We start from the raw sequence: 20,726 nt of genomic DNA, 5'->3' as shown, positions 1-20,726 counted from the left end.
GGAGGGGTCAGGAGACACTGTGGACCCATCCAATGATACCCCCGGACAGGGCCGAACAGGAAGGATATAACCCCACCCACTTTGCCAAAGCACAGCCCCCACACCACTAGAGGGATATCTTCAACCACCAACTTACCATCCTGAGACAAGGCCGAGTATAGCCCACAAAGATCTCCACCACAGCACAAACCAAGGGGGGGCGCCAACCCAGACAGGAAGATCACGTCAGTAACTCAACCCACTCAAGTGACGCACCCCTCCTAGGGACGGCATGAAAGAGCACCAGTAAGCCAGTGACTCAGCCCCTGTAATAGGGTTAGAGGCAGAGAATCCCAGTGGAGAGAGGGGAACCGGCCAGGCAGAGACAGCAAGGGCGGTTCGTTGCTCCAGAGCCTTTCCGTTCACCTTCATACTCCTGGGCCAGACTACACTCAATCATATGACCTACTGAAGAGATAAGTCTTCAGTAAAGACTTAAAGGTTGAGACCGAGTCTGCGTCTCTCACATACAGTGGGGAGAACAAGTATTTGATACACTGACAATTTTGCAGGTTTTCCTACTTACAAAGCATGTAGAGGTCTGTAATTTTTATCATAGGTACACTTCAACTGTGAGAGAAGGAATCTAAAACAAAAATCCAGAAAATCACATTGTATGATTTTTAAGTAATTAATTTGCATTTTATTGCATGACATAAGTATTTGATACATCAGAAAAGCAGAACTGAATATTTGGTACAGAAACCTTAGTTTGCAATTACAGAGATCATACGTTTCCTGTAGTTCTTGACCAGGTTTGCACACACTGCAGCAGGGATTTTGGCCCACTCCTCCATACAGACCTTCTCCAGATCCTTCAGGTTTCGGGGCTGTCGCTGGGCAATACGGACTTTCGGCTCCCTCCAAAGATTTTCTATTGGGTTCAGGTCTGGAGACTGGCTAGGCCACTCCAGGACCTTGAGATGCTTCTTACGGAGCCACTCCTTAGTTGCCCTGGCTGTGTGTTTCGGGTCGTTGTCATGCTGGAAGACCCAGCCACGACCCATCTTCAATGCTCTTACTGAGGGAAGGAGGTTGTTGGTCAAGATCTCGCGATACATGGCCCCATCCATCCTCCCCTCAATACGGTGCAGTCGTCCTGTCCCCTTTGCAGAAAAGCATCCCCAAAGAATGATGTTTCCACCTCCATGCTTCACGGTTGGGATGGTGTTCTTGGGGTTGTACTCATCCTTCTATTCCTCCAAACACGGCGAGTGGAGTTTAGAGCAAAAAGCTCTATTTTTGTCTCATCAGACCACATGACCTTCTCCCATTCCTCCTCTGGATCATCCAGATGGTCATTGGCAAACTTCAGACGGGCCTGGACATGCGCTGGCTTGAGCAGGGGGACCTTGCGTGCGCTGCAGGATTTTAATCCATGACGGCGTAGTGTGTTACTAATGGTTTTCTTTGAGACTGTGGTCCCAGCTCTCTTCAGGTCATTGACCAGGTCCTTCCGTGTAGTTCTGGGCTGATCCCTCACATTCCTCATGATCATTGATGCCCCACGAGGTGAGATCTTGCATGGAGCCCCAGACCGAGGGTGATTGACCGTCATCTTGAACTTCTTCCATTTTCTAATAATTGTGCCAACAGTTGTTGCCTTCTCACCAAGCTGCTTGGCTATTGTCCTGTAGCCCATCCCAGCCTTGTACAGGTCTACAATTTATCCCTGATGTCCTTACACAGCTCTCTGGTCTTGGCCATTGTGGAGAGGTTGGAGTCTGTTTGATTGAGTGTGTGGACAGGTGTCTTTTATACAGGTAACGAGTTCAAACAGGTGCAGTTAATACAGGTAATGAGTGGAGAACAGGAGGGCTTCTTAAAGAAAAACTAACAGGTCTGTGAGAGCCGGAATTCTTACTGGTTGGTAGGTGATCAAATACTTATGTCATGCAATAAAATGCAAATTAATTACTTAAAAATCATACAATGTGATTTTCTGGATTTTTGTTTTAGATTCCGTCTCTCACAGTTGAAGTGTACCTATGATAAAAATTACAGACCTCTACATGCTTTGTAAGTAGGAAAACCTGCAAAATCGGCAGTGTATCAAATACTTGTTCTCCCCACTGTAGGTAGGCAGACTATTCCATAAAAATTGAGATCTATAGGAGAAAGCCCTGCCTCCAGCTGTTTGCTTAGAAATTCTAGGGACAATTAGGAGGCCTGCGTCTTGTGACTGTAGCGTACGTGTAGGTATGTACAGCAGGACCAACTCGGAAAGATAGGTAGGAGCAAGCCCATGTAACGCTTTATAGGTTAACAGTAAAACTTTGAAATCAGCCCTTGCCTTAACAGGAAGCCAGTGTAGGGAAGCTAGCACTGGAGTAATATGATCAAATTTCTTGGTTCTAGTCAGGATTCTAGCAGCCGTATTTAGCACTAACTGAAGTTTATTTAGTGCTTTATCCGGGTAGCCGGAAAGTAGAGCATTGCAGTAGTCTAACCTAGAAGTAACAAAAGCATGGATTAATTTTTCTGCATCATTTTTGGACAGAACATTTCTGATTTTTGCAATGTTACGTAGATGGAAAAAAGCTGTCCTTGAAACAGTCTTGATATGTTCGTCAAAAGAGAGATCAGGGTCCAGAGTAATGCCGAGGTCCTTCACAGTTTTATTTGAGACGACTTTACAACCATCAAGATTAATATCTCTTTGTTTCTTGGGACCTAGAACAAGCATCTCTGTTTTGTCCGAGTTTAAAAGTAGAACGTTTTCAGCCATCCACTTCCTTATGTCTGAAACACAGGCTTCTAGCGAGGGGAATTTTGGGGCTTCACCATGTTTCATTGAAATGTACAGCTGTGTGTCATCCGCATAGCAGTGAAAGTTAACATTATGTTTTCGAATGACATCCCCAAGAGGTAAAATATATAGTGAAAACAATAGTGGTCCTAAAACGGAACCTTGAGGAACACCGAAATGTACAGTTGATTTGTCAGAGGACAAACCATTCACAGAGACAAACTGATATCTTTCCGACAGATAAGCTCTAAACCAGGCCAGAACTTGTCCGTGTAGACCAATTTGGGTTTCCAGTCTCTCCAAAAGAATGTGGTGATCGATGGTATCAAAGGCAGCACTAAGGTCTAGTAGCACGAGGACAGATGCAGAGCCTCGGTCTGACGCCATTAAAAGGTCATTTACCACCTTCACAAGTGCAGTCTCAGTGCTATGATGGGGTCTAAAACCAGACTGAAGCATTTAGTATACATTGTTTGTCTTCAGGAAGGCAGTGAGTTGCTGAGTTGCAACAGCTTTTTCTAAAAATTTTGAGAGGAATGGATGATTCGATATAGGCCGATAGTTTTTTATATTTTCTGGGTCAAGGTTTGGCTTTTTCAAGAGAGGCTTTATTACTGCCACTTTTAGTGAGTTTGGTACACATCCGGTGGATAGAGAGCCGTTTATTATGTTCAACATAGGAGGGCCAAGCACATGAAGCAGCTCTTTCAGTAGTTTAGTTGGAATAGGATCCAGTATGCAGCTTGAAGGTTTAGAGGCCATGATTATTTTCATCATTGTGTCAAGAGATATAGTACTAAAACACTTAAGTGTCTCTCTTGATCCTAGGTCCTGGCAGAGTTGTGCAGACTCAGGACAGCTAAGCTTTGGAGGAATACGCAGATTTAAAGAGGAGTCCGTAATTTGCTTTCTAATGATCATGATCTTTTCCTCAAAGAAGTTCATGAATTTATTACTGCTGAAGTGAAAGCCATCCTCACTTGGGGAATGCTGCTTTTTAGTTAGCTTTGCAACAGTATCAAAAATAAATTTTGGATTGTTCTTATTTTCCTCAATTAAGTTGGAAAAGTAGGATGATCGAGCAGCAGTGAGGGCTCTTCGATACTGCACGGTACTGTCTTTCCAAGCTAGTCGGAAGACTTCCAGTTTGGTGTGGCGCCATTTCCTTTCCAATTTTCTGGAAGCTTGCTTCAGAGCTCGGGTATTTTCTGTATACCAGGGAGCTAGTTTCTTATGACAAATGTTTTTAGTTTTTAGGGGTGCAACTGCATCTAGGGTATTGCGCAATGTTAAATTGAGTTCCTCAGTTAGGTGGTTAACTGATTTTTGTCCTCTGACGTCCTTGGGTAGGCAGAAGGAGTCTGGAAGGGCATCAAGAAATCTTTGTGTTGTCTGAGAATTTATAGCACGACTTGTGATGCTCCTTGGTTGGGGTCTGAGCAGATTATTTGTTGCGATTGCAAACGTAATAAAATGGTGGTCCGATAGTCCAGGATTATGAGGAAAAACATTAAGATCCACAACATTTATTCCATGGAACAAAACTAGGTCCAGAGTATGACTGTGGCATTGAGTAGGTCCAGAGTCATGTTGGACAAAACCCACTGAGTCGATGATGGCTCCAAAAGCCTTCTGGAGTGGGTCTGTGGACTTTTCCATATGAATATTAAAATCACCAAAAATTTGAATATTATCTGCTATGACTACAAGGTCCGATAGGAATTCAGGGAACTCAGTGAGGAACGCTGTATATGGCCCAGGAGGCCTGTAAACAGTAGCTATAAAAAGTGATTGAGTAGGCTGCATAGATTTCATGACTAGAAGCTCAATAGACGAAAACGTCATTTTTTTTTTGTAAATGGAAATTTGCTATCGTAAATGTTAGCAACACCTCCGCCTTTGCGGGATGCACGGGGGATATGGTCACTAGTGTAACCAGGAGGTGAGGCCTCATTTAACACAGTAAATTCATCAGCCTTAAGCCATGTTTCAGTCAGGCCAATCACATGAAGATTATGATCAGTGATTAGTTCATTGACTATAACTGCCTTTGAAGTGAGGGATCTAACATTAAGTAGCCCTATTTTGAGATGTGAGGTATCACAATCTCTTTCAATAATGGCAGGAATGGAGGAGGTCTTTATCCTAGTGAGATTGCTAAGGCGAACACCGCCATGTTTAGTTTTGCCCAACCTAGGTTGAGGCACAGACACAGTCTCAATGGGGATAGCTGAGCTGACTACACTGACTATGCTAGTGGCAGACTCCACTAAGCTGGCAGGTTGGCTAACAGCCTGCTGCCTAGCCTGCACCCTATTTCATTGTGGAGCTAGAGGAGTTAGAGCCCTGTCTATGTTGGTAGATAAGATGAGAGCACCCCTCCAGCTAGGATGGAGTCCGTCACTCCTCAGCAGGCCAGGCTTGGTCCTGTTTGTGGGTGAGTCCCAGAAAGAGGGCCAATTATCTACAAATTCTATCTTTTGGGAGGGGCAGAAAACAGTTTTCAACCAGCGATTGAGTTGTGAGACTCTGCTGTAGAGCTCATCACTCCCCCTAACTGGGAGGGGGCCAGAGACAATTACTCGATGCCAACACATCTTTCTAGCTGATTTACACGCTGAAGCTATGTTGCGCTTGGTGACCTCTGACTGTTTCATCCTAACATCGTTGGTGCCGACGTGGATAACAATATCTCTATACTCTCTACACTCGCCAGTTTTAGCTTTAGGCAGCACCATCTTCAGATTAGCCTTAACGTCGGTAGCCCTGCCCCCTGGTAAACAGTGTATGATCGCTGGGTGATTCGTTTTAAGTCTAATACTGCGGGTAATGGAGTCGCCAATGACTAGGGTTTTCAATTTGTCAGAGCTAATGGTGGTAGGCTTCGGCGTCTCAGACCCCGTAACGGGAGGAGTAGAGACAAGAGAAGACTCGGCCTCAGACTCCGACTCGCTACTTAATCCGGAAAACCGGTTGAAAATTTCTGTCGGCTGAATGAGCGACACCAGTTGAGCATTCCTACAGCATTTCCCTCCAGAAGCCATGAGAAAGTTGTCCGGCTGCGGGGACTGTGCGGGGGGGATTTATACTACTATCTGTACTTACTGGTGGCACAGACGCTGTTTCTTCCTTTCCTACACTGAAATTACCCTTGCCTAACGATTGCGTCTGAAGCTGGGCTTGTAGCACAGCTATCCTCGCCGTAAGGCGATCGTTCTCCTGTATATTATAAGTACAGCGACTGCAATTAGAAGGCATCATGTTAATGTTACTACTTAGCTTCGGCTGTTGAAGGTGCTGACGAACCATGTCCAGATAAAGCGTCCGGAGTGAAAAAGTTGAATGAGGGAAAAAAGTTGTGAGGGAAAAACTAGAAATATAAACGGTAATTAAAAAGTAAAAACCGTAAAGTTGTCAGCTAGCAAAGTAAGGTTGGCAACAAAACAAAACGCACAGCAACACGTCTGCAAGTTCAAGATGGACCTTAGTGATCACTGTTTTACAGCCTCAGTGAAACGAACTGTCCTGATTTGTCATAGACGCTTGCTAAAAAACTTGAATGAGCAAGCCTTCCTTCATGAACTGGCCTCTGTAAAATGGTATAGTCAGCTTGATCCCCTCTGTCGAAGATGCTTGGACCTTATTTTTTAAATATTTTCAGTGGTATTGTTAACAAACACGCCCCCATAAAGAAAATGAGAATTGAAAACAGGTTCAGCACTTGGTTCGGCAGTGATCTTGCAGAGTTACTCCACCTCAAGAATTGCATTTGGCGAAAGGCTCGGCACACGCATACTCGGGCTGACTGGCTCTCGTTCAGGCAAATGCTAAATAAGTGCACTCAGGCTATCCGGAAGGCCTAAGTTAGTTACTTTAAGGAGCAGTTCTCTCTCTGTGGGTCTAACCCCAAGAAGTTCTGGAAAACGGTTAAAGACCTGGAGAACAAACCCTTCTCCTCACAGCTGCCCATGTCCCTTAATGTTGATGATGTGGTTCTTACTGACAAGAAGCACATGGCTGAGCTCTTTAATCACCACTTAATTATGTCAGGATTCCTATTTGACTTAGCCATGCCTCCTTGCCCGTCCAACATTTCCTCATCTCCCACCTCTTCTAATGCTACTAGCCCCGACGCTCCTCCCTTTTTTATCCCTGCCCTGCTACAAAGTTTCTCCCTGCAGGCGGTCACTGAGTCCGAGGTTAAACTTGACCCCCAAAAAACATCTGGGTCAGATGGTTTAGACCTTTTCTTCTTTAAGGTTGCTGCCCATATAAAGGGGGAGATCAAGCTGATCCTAAATGTTATAGGCCTATTTCTATTTTACTCTGTTTATCAAAAGTGTTGGAAAAACTTGTCAATAATCTACTGACTGGCTTTCTTGATGTCTATAGTATTCTCTCTGGTATGCAATCTGGTTTCTGCTCAAGTTATGGTTGTGTCACTGCAACCTTAAAGGTCCTCAATGATGTCACCATTGCCCTTGATTCTAAGCAATGTTGTGCTGCTATTTTTATAGACTTGGCCTAAACTTTTGATACGGTAGACCATTCCATTCTTGTGGGCCGGCTAAGGAATATCGGTGTCTCTGAGGAGTCTTTGGCCTGGTTTGCTAACTACCCCTCTCAAGAGTGCAGTATATAAAGTCATAACATCTGCCCTCTGAGCCACTGCCTGTCACCAAGGGAGTACCCCGAGGCTTGATCCTAGGCCCCATGCTCTTCTCAATTTACGGCAACAACATAGCTCAGGCAGTAGGAAGCTTTCTCATCCATTTATATGTAGATGATACAGTCTTATACTCAGCTGGCCCCTCCCCGGACTTTGTGTTAAACGCTCTACAACAAAGCTTTCTTAGTGTCCAACAAGCTTTCTCTGCCCTGAACCTTGTTCTGAACACCTTCAAAACAAAGGTCATGTGGTTTGATAAGAAGAATGCCCCTCTCCCCACAGGTGGGATTACTACCTCTGATGGTTTAGAGCTTGAGGTAGTCACCTCATACAAGTACTTGGGAGTATGGCTAGACGGTATACTGTCCTTCTCTCAGTACATATCAAAGCTGCAGGCTAAAGTTAAATCTAGACTTGGTTTCCTCTATCGTAATCGCTCCTCTTTCACCCCAGCTGCCAAACTAACCCTAATTCAGATGACCATCCTACCCATGCTAGATTACGGAGACGTAATTTATAGATCGGCAGGTAAGGGTGCTCTCGAGCGGATAGATGTTCTTTACCATTCGGCCATCAGATTTGCCACCAATGCTCTTTATAGGACACATCACTGCACTCTTCTGTAAACTGGTCATCTCTGTATACCTGTCGCAAGACCCACTGGTTGTTGCTTATTTATTAAACCCTCTTAGGTCTCACTCCCCCCTATCTGATATATCTACTGCAGCCCTCATCCTCCACATACAACACCCGTTCTGCCTGTCACATAATGTTAAAGGTCCCCAAAGCAAACACATCCCTGGGTTGCTCGTCTGTTCAGTTCGCTACAGCTAGCGACTGGAACGAGCTGCAACAACCACTCAAACTGGACAGTTTTATCTCAATCTTTACATTCAAAGACTCAATCATGGACACTCTTACTGACAATTGTGGCTGCTTTGTGTGATGTATTGTTGTCTCTACCTTCTTGCCCTTTGTGCTGTTTGTTGTCTGTGCCCAATAATGTTTGAACCATATTTTGTGCTGCTACCATGTTGTGCTTCTGCCATGTTGTGTTGCTACCATGTTGTTGTCATGTTGTGTTGCTACCATGCTGTGTTGTCATGTGTTGCTGCCTTGCTATGTTGTTGTCTTAGGTCTCTCTTTATGTAGTGTTGTGTTGTGTCTCTTGTCGTGATGTGTGATTTGTCCTATATTTGTATTTTTTAAATTTCTAATCCCAGCCCCCATCCCCGCAGGAGGCCTTTTGCCTTTTGGTAGGCCGTCATTGTAAATAAGAATTTGTTCTTAACTGACTTGCCTAGTTAAATAAAGGTCAAATTAAATAAAATAAAAAATATATGTAATTCTTCAGAAAAGGGGCGTGGCTTCATAACTTCAGATTTTAAGAAAATGGCAGAAAATATGCAGCCGAAGTCCGACGAGAGCGGATATAAATTAATTGTTTTAACTAATTATGACAATTGTTAAGAAAATGTTGAAAAATATAATAAAGTAATGCCTTTTCAAATAAGTTACGTTACATGTTATTTTGGATGACAATTTGTTAGCTACGCTATCCTTATGAACCGCATAGCATTACAGAAGTATGTACCGGTATGTTAGCTAGTTACCTAAGGTTAGTCGGCTACTAATACACTACTAGTCCAGTGTGCGTTCTGAACGCCCTGAGAGCAAAATTCTCTGAATTTACTAATGGACAATCTGACAACGCTCTGGATTTAGGAATGCCAAGAGCGCACTCTGGCACTCCAGATTGAATTTACGAACACACCCGAAATCGTAAAAAGTTTAGCTAGTCATTTGTTAAACTAACAAGCTAGCAAGAGGTTACATAGTAACAGCATCAACTTCCGGTAAGACAGGTGAAGCTCTAGTGCGTTCAACTGAAACGATACCATTCGTTTACAGTATACTAAAATAAACTAATAGTATATAGTATGCAGTATATAGTATGTTAGTATGGGTTTTCGAACACAGCTCAGGTCTACCCTTGTGACTATTCAGCAAAACTCACATAAACCAGGTCTACCAATGTGCAAGAGACACTAAACAAACCTATTGACATTAAATATGTGTTAAGTTATTACTCTAATTCAGTTTATGGGTCAATTATGACCCTTGAAATAACATTTGATGTTTTACAGTCAAAATCACTGATTTAAACATATGTTAAGGCTAATGGATAATAGTAAAATAAGTATATATAAGTTTATCCATAACCCAACTCAACTTCAATCTACTGAAAAAAGTAATATGCTATGATTAAATATACTGCATATAACAGCAAATGTGACGCTAAGATATTTTAATATACTGTACCACAAGCATCCATGGATTCAATGTATTGAAAATGAAGGCACATACGTAAACTATATCCTTTAATAAACAGTATACACTGAACAAAATTATAAACACAACATGGAACAATTTCAAAGATTTTACTGAATTAAGGAAATAAGTAAAAAATTAATTTGGCCCTAATCTATGGATTTCACATGACTAGGCAGGGGTGCAGCCATGGGTGGGCCTGGGAGGGCTATAGGCCCACCCACTTGGCAGCCAGGCCCAGCCAATCAGAAATAGTTTTTCCCCACAAAAGGGCTTTATTACAGACAGAAATACTCCTCAGCACCCCCCTCAGACAATCCCATAGGTGAAGAATCCAGGTGTGGAGGTCCTAGGCTGGAGTGCTTACACGTAGTCTGTGGTTGTGAGGCCGGTTGGACGTACTGCCAAATTCTCAAAAACTACATTGGAGGCAGCTTATGCTAGAGAAATTAACATTCAATTCTCTGGCAATAGCTCTGGTGGACATTCCTGCAGTCAGCATGCCAATTGCACACTCTCTGTGGCATTGTGTTGTGTGACAAAACTGCACATTTTACAGTGGCCTTTCATTGTCCCCAGCACAAGGTGTACCTGTAATGATTATGCTGTTTAATTATCTTCTTGATGTGCCAAGCCTGTCAGGTGGATGGATTATCTTGGCAAAGGAGAAATGCTCACTTACAGGGATATAAACACATTTGTGGACAAAAAAAGCTTTTTTTGCATATGGAACATTTCTGGGATTTTTTATTTCAACTCATGAAACATGGGACCAGAACTTTACACGTAGCTTTATATTTTTGTTCAGTGTATTTACAAATAAAATATTTTAAATTAAATTTCAATTTCAATTTCAATAAATTTCAACAATGTATTTTCTTTTTAAGCTGTTGAATATAGACTTCTGGTGCCAAATTCATCTGTGAAAGTACACCTTGGAGATTTATGCTTGTGGTCTTGTGACCATTTTGAGAAATCATATGAAACTTCTCTGAATCATACTAGACACCTTAATAAGGCATAATAAATAACACATTTGTTGATAAGTACAACTTTAACTTCTCTAGAGCCTGTAATGTACAAAAGTGTTTTTTCTTCAGTATTGTGACTGATAGGATTAAATGGCTTAATATCACAGATTTTCTTAACCCAGAGAAGCAGCATCCAGAGACTTTTGGGAACGCTTGCGAAACAGACCAATCAGAAGATGTCACGTTCGTCGTAAGGATGAGACCAAGGCGCAGCGTGAGTAGAGTTCCACATAATTTTAATAAATCGAAACTCACCAAAAACAAACCAAATAAAGAACAAACTAAACGTTCCGCTACTGGTATGCACTCAGGCAACTCAATGTAGACAAGATCCCACAACACAAATGAGGAAAATGGCTACCTAAATATGATCCCCAATCAGAGACAAGGATAAACAGCTGTCTCTCAGGCCAACATAGACATAAAAAAAACCTAGACATACAACACCCCTAGACATACAACACCCCTAGACATACAAAAACCCTAGACATACAAAATTAGCGTACCCACCCTAGTCACACCCTGACCTAACCAAAATATATAGAAAAACAAAGATATCTAAGGTCAGGGCGTGACAGAAGAAGGCCGGGGGTTTGAGCTTGGCCGTGTTCAATAGGATCAAACCCGTAAGGTATCATGCGCACATTGTGAGTAGAAATTTATGATGTTATACTAATGAGTAGTTATTTATGATGCAAAGTACATTGTAGATCAGTCAGTCAGCAGTCGCCTGAAATGTCGGTTGCGAAGTCGAACAAGCCCAATCGGAGAAATGAAAAATTCTTAGTTTACATTTTCTCGAAATCTAAAAGCGCACACTAGATTCGAGCTAATATCTTTAGTAGTTGAACATGTTATTGAACAACTTTTTATATCGAAGTAGTGCCTTTGACGGCCTACACATGCACAGTTCTGCGCGAGATGATGAGAAGCCCCTGACTGCAGTGTGCAGTTTGGGGCGGCTCAATGTGGGCGGAGTCAAACGTGTTTAACCTGAACCCTCCCGTCTCCTTCAAGGTTACCCAAGTTGAGGTAAACATCGAAGGTATCAACATCAACGAAAGCGAATCTTAATCGAACCTAACCTAACCTAGATGGATAAAAATATAAACCATGGAAGTGAGACTATCATTATGCATAATCTACTTTGTAATATTCATGTTATACCAGTGCAGTGGTATATTTTTGTATGACCAACCACCGCACCAATGTTAGCATAGCGTTAATTAGCATTTATTTGCATGTGAGCTAGCTAATTGCTTACAATGAGGGAAATTTGCCTACTTGAGCAGTAAGCCCAGGTTTACATGTACAGTTATGTAATCGATTTGATCGTTGATTTTCTGTGTTTTTTCAATGTATGCCTTGTTGTGTTTGGCTGGCTCTAAATGTGTATCGTTGATGCCATTCCCTTAGTTACACATAGCGAGTCTACACAGCCTACACATAGTATATACAATAATGAAAATCACCTGGTCACAACGTACATGGCAAGTCAAGAAAAGTCATTGTAACTTGTAACTGCAAACTGAAGTTAAATAAGAAAAACGTCAAAACACATTTACGAAGAAAGCATACACATTGCTTTGAAACAGTGTCCAAGGAAAGATTTTTGGCATGTGAGTGCATTGATGTGAGAAATGGTGTGTTTGCAGTCGAAAATACATTTTCTGGTCCAGCAAAACCCATACATGTTGTGAAAAATACTTGGGCTAATTCAGTTCCAACTGTGTTCAAAACTGTTATGCATGCTGGAGTATAAAAAGCTGTTGAATTGTACTTTTTCTTTACTTTGACATACACTGTGTTCACAGTGCTCGGATCTTGTCCTCTGGATCTTGGAGGTGTCACGCCCTGACCACAGAGAGCTGTTTATTCTCTATGTTGGTTGGGGCGTGATAGTGTCTAGGGTGGGTCATCTAGGTGAATTTGTATTTCTATGGTGGCCTGATATGGTTCCCAATCAGAGGCAGCTGTTTATCGTTGTCTCTGATTGGGGATCATATTTAGGTAGCCATTTCCTCATTGTGCTTTGTGGGATCTTGTCTACAGATAGTTGCCTGTGTGCACACCAGTAGCTTCACATTTAGTTTGTTCTTGTGCTTTATTGTTTTGTTTGGTGAGTTTCAATTTATTAAAATATGTGGAACTCTATGCACGCTGCGCCTTGGTCTACTCATTATGACAAGTGTGACAGAAGATCCCACCACAAGCGGACCAAGCAGCGTGGCCAGGAGGCGTGGACATTGGAGGACATTCTGGATGGAAAAGGACCCTGGACGCAGGCCGGAGAGTATCGCCGTCCAAGGGACCAGATGGAGGCAGCGAGAGAGGAACGGCGACGATACGAGGAGTTAAGTCAACGACCGAAACTCGAGAGGCAGCTCCCCCAAAAAATTTGGGGGGGCACACGGGGAGATTGGCGGAGTCAGGGTTAAGACCTGAACCAACTCCACGTGCTTACCGTGGGGAGCGAGTGACCGGTCAGGCACCGTGTTATGCGGTGATGTGCACTGTGTCTCCAGTGCGCATTCACAGCCCGGTGCGCTCTGTGCTAGCTCCCCGCATTTGCCGTGCTAGAGTGGGCATTCAGCCAGGACGGATTGTGCCGGCTCTGCGCACTGTGTCTCCGGTGCGCCTTCACAGCCCAGTGCGTCCTGTGCCAGCGCCCCGCATTTGCCGGGCGAAAGTAAGCATCCAGCCAGGACGGGTTGTGCCAGCTCTACGCTCGAGACCTCCAATGCGCCTCCACGGCCCAGTGTATCCGGTGCCTGCACCAGGCTTCCAGTGCATCTCCCCAGTCTGGTGAGACCTGTTCCGGTTCCACGTACCAGGCCTCCAGTGTGTCTCCCCAGCCTGGTAAGCCCTGTGGCAGCTCCACGCAGCAGGCTGCCAGTACGTCTCCTCAGTCCGGTGAGACCTGTTCCGGCTCAACGTACGAAGCCTCCAGTGATGATCCATGGCCCGGAGCCTCCAGTGACGATCCATGGCCCGGAGCCTCCGGCGACGATCCATGGCCCGGAGCCTCTGGCGACGGTCCCCGGTCCGGAGCCTCCGGTGAGGATCCACGGTCCGGAGCTTCCGGCGACGATTCCCGCACCAGAGCTGGATGGGGTATCTGCTAGCGGAGTGGGTACTTCACCCCACACCGGAGCCGCCCCCTACGGTAGATGCCCACCCAGACCCTCCCCTATTGAGTCAGGTTTTGCGGTCGGAGTACGCACCTTTGGGGGGGTACTGTCACGCCCTGACCATAGAGAGCTGTTTATTCTCTATGTTGGTTGGGGCGTGATAGTGTCTAGGGTGGGTCATCTAGGTGAATTTGTATTTCTATGGTGGCCTGATATGGTTCCCAATCAGAGGCAGCTGTTTATTGCTGTCTCTGATTGGGGATCATATTTAGGTAGCCATTTCCTCATTGTGCTTTGTGGGATCTTGTCTACAGTTAGTTGCCTGTGTGCACACCAGTAGCTTTACGTTTTGTTTGTTCTTGTGCTTTATTGTTTTGTTTGGTGAGTTTCAATTTATTAAAATATGTGGAACTCTACGCACGCTGCGCCTTGGTCTACTTATTATGATGAGCGTGACAGGACTTTTGGTGTGGATGATGTTCAGGTTAGATATTCCTTTAAATTATTCCACTGCACCATTTGATTGTCATTCCTTTATTGAAAATTGTACCTTGTTCACACCACAGAGCCTACCAAAGTAGGGTTTCTCAAACAACTGTGGGGTGTTTGTTTTGATGGTAAGATGCTGACTGTTCAGTATATTATATTAGTCCTATTTTCTGTTATAACATGTGAAAAGTTATTATTTCTGTGCTTGCAGCATGCAAAACACACTATTGTTATTGCTCATACTTTCTCATTATTTACTATTATCATTATTGTTATCATAACTATCAAACCTACACTTTCTTAACTTACAGTGCGTTCTGTACATTGCAATGGAAGCACAGTGTGATTTCACTGAGGTATGTATAAATTCTCATCACTAGTGGATATAATGTTTTTTGGGATCCCCATCCGATTGTGTGATTTTCTTTTTCAAAGGAAAACATGGAGCAAATTAAGCGATGGTGGTGCCTAGTTCTCCTGCAGTACTTTCCCATGCCATAAGTCTTGAACATTATAAAGACTTTTCATTTGCATCCTTAAAATCACTTGTTTCACTGTAGCCAGACTGACCTGAATATATTATCATATTAAATGTAGGTCATTCACTCACTATGGTCTGAAGAAGAGGGGTCAAAAGATCGAATAAGGCGGCGAAAACAAAACACACTACAGGTAGGTGTTATATGATGAGTGGTACAGTCTTAAACCAATGTTTAAAGACTTAACCATCCCTCCAATATATTTCAGGATGATGTAGAAGACCCCCCCCCTGAACAAGTTCCACAGACATGTGACTAACAGAAATGGAATAATTTGTCCCTGAACAAAGGGGGGGGGGGGTCAAAATCGAAAGTAATGGTCAGTATCTGGTGTGGCCACCAGCTGCATTAAGTACTGCAGTGCATCTCCTCATGGACTGCACCAGGGTTGCCAGTTCTTGCTGTGAGATTTTACCCCACTCTTCCACCAAGGCACCTGCAAGTTCCTGGACATTTCTGGGGGGAATGGCCCTAGCCCTCACCCTCTGATCCAACAGACGTGCTCAATGAGATTGAGATCCGGACTCTTCGCTGGACATGGTAGAACACTGACATTCCTGTCAGAACAAACAGTATGGCTGGTGGCATTGTCATACTGGAGGGTCATGTCAGGATCAGCTTGCAGGATGGGTACCACATGAGGGAGGAGGATATCTTCCTTTAAACGCACAACGTTGAGATTGCCTGCAATGACAACAAGCTCAGTCCGATGATGCTGTGACACACCACCCCAGACCATGACGACCCTCCACCTCCAAATCGATCCCGCTCCAGAGTACAGGCCTCGGTGTAACGCTCATTCCTTTGACGATAAACGCGAATCCAACCATCACCCCTGGTGAGACAAAACCGCGACTCGTCAGTGAAGAGCACTTTTTGACAGTCCTGTCTGGTCCAGTGGCGGTGGGTTTGTGCCCATAGGCGACGTTGTTGCCGGTGATGTCTGGTGAGGACCTGCCTTACAACAAGCCTACAAGCCCTCAGTCCAGCCTCTCAGCCTATTGTGGACAGTCTGAGCACTGATGGAGGGATTGTGCGTTCCTAGTGTAACTCGGGCAGTTGTTGTTGCCATCCTGTACCTGTCCCGCAGGTGTGATGTGCCGATCCTGTGCAGGTGTTACACGTGGTCTGCCACTGCAAGGACGATCAGCTGTCCGTGCTGTCTCCCTGTAGCGCTGTCTTAGGCGTCTCACAGTATGGACATTGCAATTTATTGCCCTGGCCACATCTGCAGTCCTCATGCCTCATTGCAGCATGCCTAAGGCACGTTCATGCAGATAAGCAGGGACCCTGGGCATCTTTCTTTTGGTGTTTTTCAGAGTCCGTAGAAAGGCCTCTTTAGTGTCCTACGTTTTCATAACTGCCCTTAATTGCCTACCGCCTGTAAGCTGTTAGTGTCTTAATGACCGTTCCACAGGTGCATGTTCATTAATTGTTTATAGTTCATTGAACAAGCATGGGAAATGGTGTTAAACCCCTTTACAATGAAGATCTGTGAAGTTATTTGGATTTTTACGAATTATCTTTGAAAGACAGGGTCCTGAAAAAGGGACGTTTCTTTTTTTGCTGAGTTTATAATAGTTGTGATGACTTGTTGAGTAGTTATAGATATCACAGAAAACCCCTTTAGTAATAGTGTCTTTTGTTTGTATTGTGAAAGTGGGGTGTAATTTGACTTGATCACCCAATGAGGCACTATTCTTAATATTTATTCTTCCTTTTTCTTCAAGGAAGCAGATGCTATTCTAATGGGCACCCTAGAGGCAGCAAGGTGGCGTGAACTCCAAACATTTAAAGGCACAGTTTCCCTCCCTAGTGTAATTGGGATGGACGGGGAAGACTGCATTACAACCCTTAAAGAACTACGGTTGTATGATGGCCTGGATGAAGAGGAAGATATTATCCTCAAGGAACCATTCATGTTCCAGTTACAGAGAGATTATGAGATGTTTTATGTGGAGGCAGTTGACAACAAGAAAATGAATGTCTTTGCCTCTTCTGAGGAGCAGGAGTGAAGCCATTTTTGAGGAGTGGTCAAACCTTGTTTTGTCTGCTTTGTTAATTGTGGTATGTTGTTTAGTAAAGATGACGTAGAAGTCACCCGCGTCTCTGATCTCTTTCCTGGAGCTGGTATAACTTAAATGTACAAAGCACATTCAGCTTGTCAGTATGTCTATATGGTATAGTCTGTCTCCATTCTCACGAGGAAAGTAAATAGCATTATAAGTCAGGATAGGTAGTAACTGTGGCCAAAAGTTGAGAATGACACAAATATTAATTTTCACAAAGTTTGCTGCTTCACTGTCTTTTGATATTTTTATCAAATGTTCATATGGAATACTCAAGTATAATTACAAGCATTTCATACGTGTCAAAGGCTTTAATTAACAATTACATGAAGTTGATGCAAAGAGTCAATATTTGCAGTGTTGACCCTTCTTTTTCAAGACCTCTGCAATCTGCCCTGGCATGCTGTCAATTAACTTCTGGGCCACATCCTGACTGATGGCAGCCCATTGTTGCGTAATCAATGCTTGGAGTTTGTCAGAATTTGTGGGTTTTTGTTTGTCCACCTGCCACCTTTTGTTTGTCCAGGATTGACCACAAGTTCTCAATGGGATTAAGGTCTGGGGAGTTTCCTGGCCCTGGACCCAAAATATCGATATTGTGTTCCCCGAGCCACTTAGTTATCTTAGTTATGATGGATCTTAGTTATGATGGAGCACCTTGCCTTATGGCAAGGTGCTCCATCATGCTGGATCATGCTGGAAAATAAATTGTTCGCCACCAAACTGTTCCTGGATGGTTGGGAGAAGTTGCTCTCGGAGGATGTGTTGTTAGGCAAAATTGTGAGTGAGCCCACTCCCTTGGCTGAGAAGCAACCCCACACATGAATGGTCTCAGGATGCTTTACTGTTGGCATGACACAGGACTGATGGTAGCGCTCACCTTGTCTTCTCCGGACAAGCTTTTTTTCCGGATGCCCCAAACAATCGGAAAGGGGATTCATCAGAGAAAATAACTTTACCCCAGTCCTCAACAGCCCAATCCCTGTACCTTTTTCAGAATATCAGTCTGTCCCTGATTGTTTTCCTGGAGAGAAGTGGCTTCTTTGCTGCCCTTCTTGACACCAGGCCATCCTCCAAAAGTCTTCGCCTCACTGTGCATGCAGATACACTCACACCTGCCTTCTGCCATTCCTGAGCAAGCTCTGTACTGGTGGTGCCCTGATCACGCAGCTGAATCAACTTTAGGAGACGGTCCTGGTGCTTGCTGGACTTTCTTGGGCGCACTGAAGCATTCTTCACAACAATTGAACCGCTCTCCTTGAAGTTCTTGATGATCCAATAAATGGTTGATTTAGGTGCAATCTTACTTGCAGAAATTTCCTTGCCTGTGAAGCCCATTTTGTGCAACGCAATGATGACGGCACATGTTTCCTTCCAGGTAACCATGGTTGACAGAGGAAGAACAATGATTCCAAGCACCACCCTCCTTTTAAAGCTTCCAGTCTGTTATTCAAACTCAATCAGCATGACAGAGTGATCTCCAGCATTGTCCTCATCAACACTCACACCTGTTTTAACGAGAGGATCACTGACCTGATGACAGCTGGTCCTTTTGTGGCAGGGCTGAAATGCAGTGGAAATGTGTTATGAATTTTATGAATAAATTACTAAACGATGTATACATTTAACTAGAACTATAACTGATTGAAATCTACCCTGTTTTTCTATATTGATAAATAATGTTAGTTCATAAGAAAGAGGTTATGTAGCATGTACATGGGAAGAAAGGAATGTATGTGTGTGCCTAAAGAAAACTAAGTGGATCATTAACCTATGTTTGAACCGACCAAGCTATAACTCTGTGGAGATAAGACAAGAGCAAGAGCCCCTCTAGGTTTTCCGTATCTGGGGGGGACTGGAACTGTCAGCTAAGTGGTAATAAAGTGTGGTGAGACTTCAGGAGATAATCCAGATATAGTGTGTAAAGTATGTGCGTTAGTGTGTTGGGATGGACTTTGGAATCAGCTTTGTCCTTATCGGAGAAGAGGAGGGATATTTAGAAAGATATGACGCTATGTGTGATATATAAACTAATGTACATGGTTTTTTGAGTAGAGCTCTCTCGAGAATAAAGCTATTGATTAATTTGGTGGCTGGTCTTTGTCTATTTTATGCAAATAAGAACCTTACAAATTATTTTAAATGGACAGAGTGTTTGCTTTGTTATAATTAAATTGGTTAACGAACACATAGGAATCAAATTCCTTCATCAAAATGTTTTTGGGGGATTCAGTTCATTTGCATGGCAAAGAGGGGCTTGGCAATTAATTGCAATTCATCTGATCACTCTTCATAACATTCTGAAGTATATGCAAATTGCCATCATTCAAACTGAGGCAGCAGACTTTGTGAAAATTAATATTTGTGTCATTCTCAAAACTTTTGGCCACAACTGTATATACTGTATATATGCGCTCAATGAAATAATATAATTACAACGTTATAACATTTATCAGCACAATTTTAACAGTACATGACATACATAACAAGTCTGTTGTTCACTGCAACAATATCAGTAGCTTGTCTCAAATGTAGCATGAAGCAAAAAGTGTTGCAACACATCTGCTGGTACTTTATATAATATTTCTTATGATCTTCAAAATTAAATACATTTGTATTCAACGTGTGCCTTGCGCAAACATGTGTTTGTATTCAGTGTGTGACTGTCACCTCAGTCACACACAAAGATGGGTGGGGTCAAATGTGTGCGGAGTCAAAAGTAAACGTTTGACTCCGCCCACATTGAGCCCGGCCCCGAATTGCACACTGCAGTCAGGGGTACTTTTTGAATATATTTTTTGCATATATTTAAAAAATAAATAAATGTTGATTATTTTTTTTTATTTCCCTTTTTTTTTAAACAAATATCAACAAACAAAAGCGGAATAGTCACATGCAAACAAGCATACATACAAACTATTTACATTGCCAGGAATCCTAAACAAACAAATCATATTCAATAATACAATAAGTTTTAATTGCTTTTTTGTTTTTCATTTTAGTTAAAGTAGTGCCATATTGTTTAAATTTATTTATAAAGTGAAAAAAGTTAGGTTTTGTGAATTAGACCATTTGCATTTGTGAATATGAAATGTACCTAGTATTATTAGCATTTGAATTAAATATACTACATCTTTATGTCAGAATTTCTGAAATAAATCATTATATCAAAACCATTAAATAGTACAACCGGTCCTATTTTTTTAATTTTTTATTCTCTATGTCAATCCAAAGAATTCTACTATAAATACAGGCAAAAAACAAATGCATAATGGTCTCCTTCTCCATTCCACAGAAATCACATTTATAGTCAATATTTAGCTTGAATCTTTCCAAAACATGTTTCACAGGATAAATTCTATGTTACATTTTAAATGAAACTTCCTTTACCTTGTTACTGATACAATATTTGTTAGCAATTTTCCATGCTTTCCCCCATTGTATATCACCATAGATATTTGACCAAAATAATCTTGCTGAGGGAATTGTAGTATCACAAACAATATTCCTAATCTGTTTATACATTTATCTTTGATGTTAATATTGCCAATGAATATATTTTAATGTAAATCTATGTTACTTACATCAACCACAGAGGAATTTAAAAGAGATACAACCCCCATTGGAATCGCATCAAAAACAATGACATATTCTTTCGGGGTTATTGGAATTTTAAGAT

General features: G+C 42.7%; 1 long non-coding RNA gene across 1 annotated transcript; it reads left to right on the top strand.

Moving 5' to 3' along the window:
* The first annotated feature begins 10,698 nt into the window (after positions 1–10,698).
* Positions 10,699–19,136, top strand: LOC139574204 (uncharacterized). The gene is made up of 2 exons (XR_011674738.1): positions 10,699–15,111; positions 16,709–19,136. It is a non-coding gene; the product is annotated as an uncharacterized lncRNA (long non-coding RNA).
* The last annotated feature ends 1,590 nt before the right edge of the window (positions 19,137–20,726 follow it).

The sequence above is a fragment of the Salvelinus alpinus genome, chromosome 4, assembly GCF_045679555.1.
Source record: "Salvelinus alpinus chromosome 4, SLU_Salpinus.1, whole genome shotgun sequence".
Taxonomy (NCBI): Eukaryota; Metazoa; Chordata; class Actinopteri; order Salmoniformes; family Salmonidae; genus Salvelinus; species Salvelinus alpinus.
This window is presented reverse-complemented; position numbering and strand designations above follow the sequence as displayed.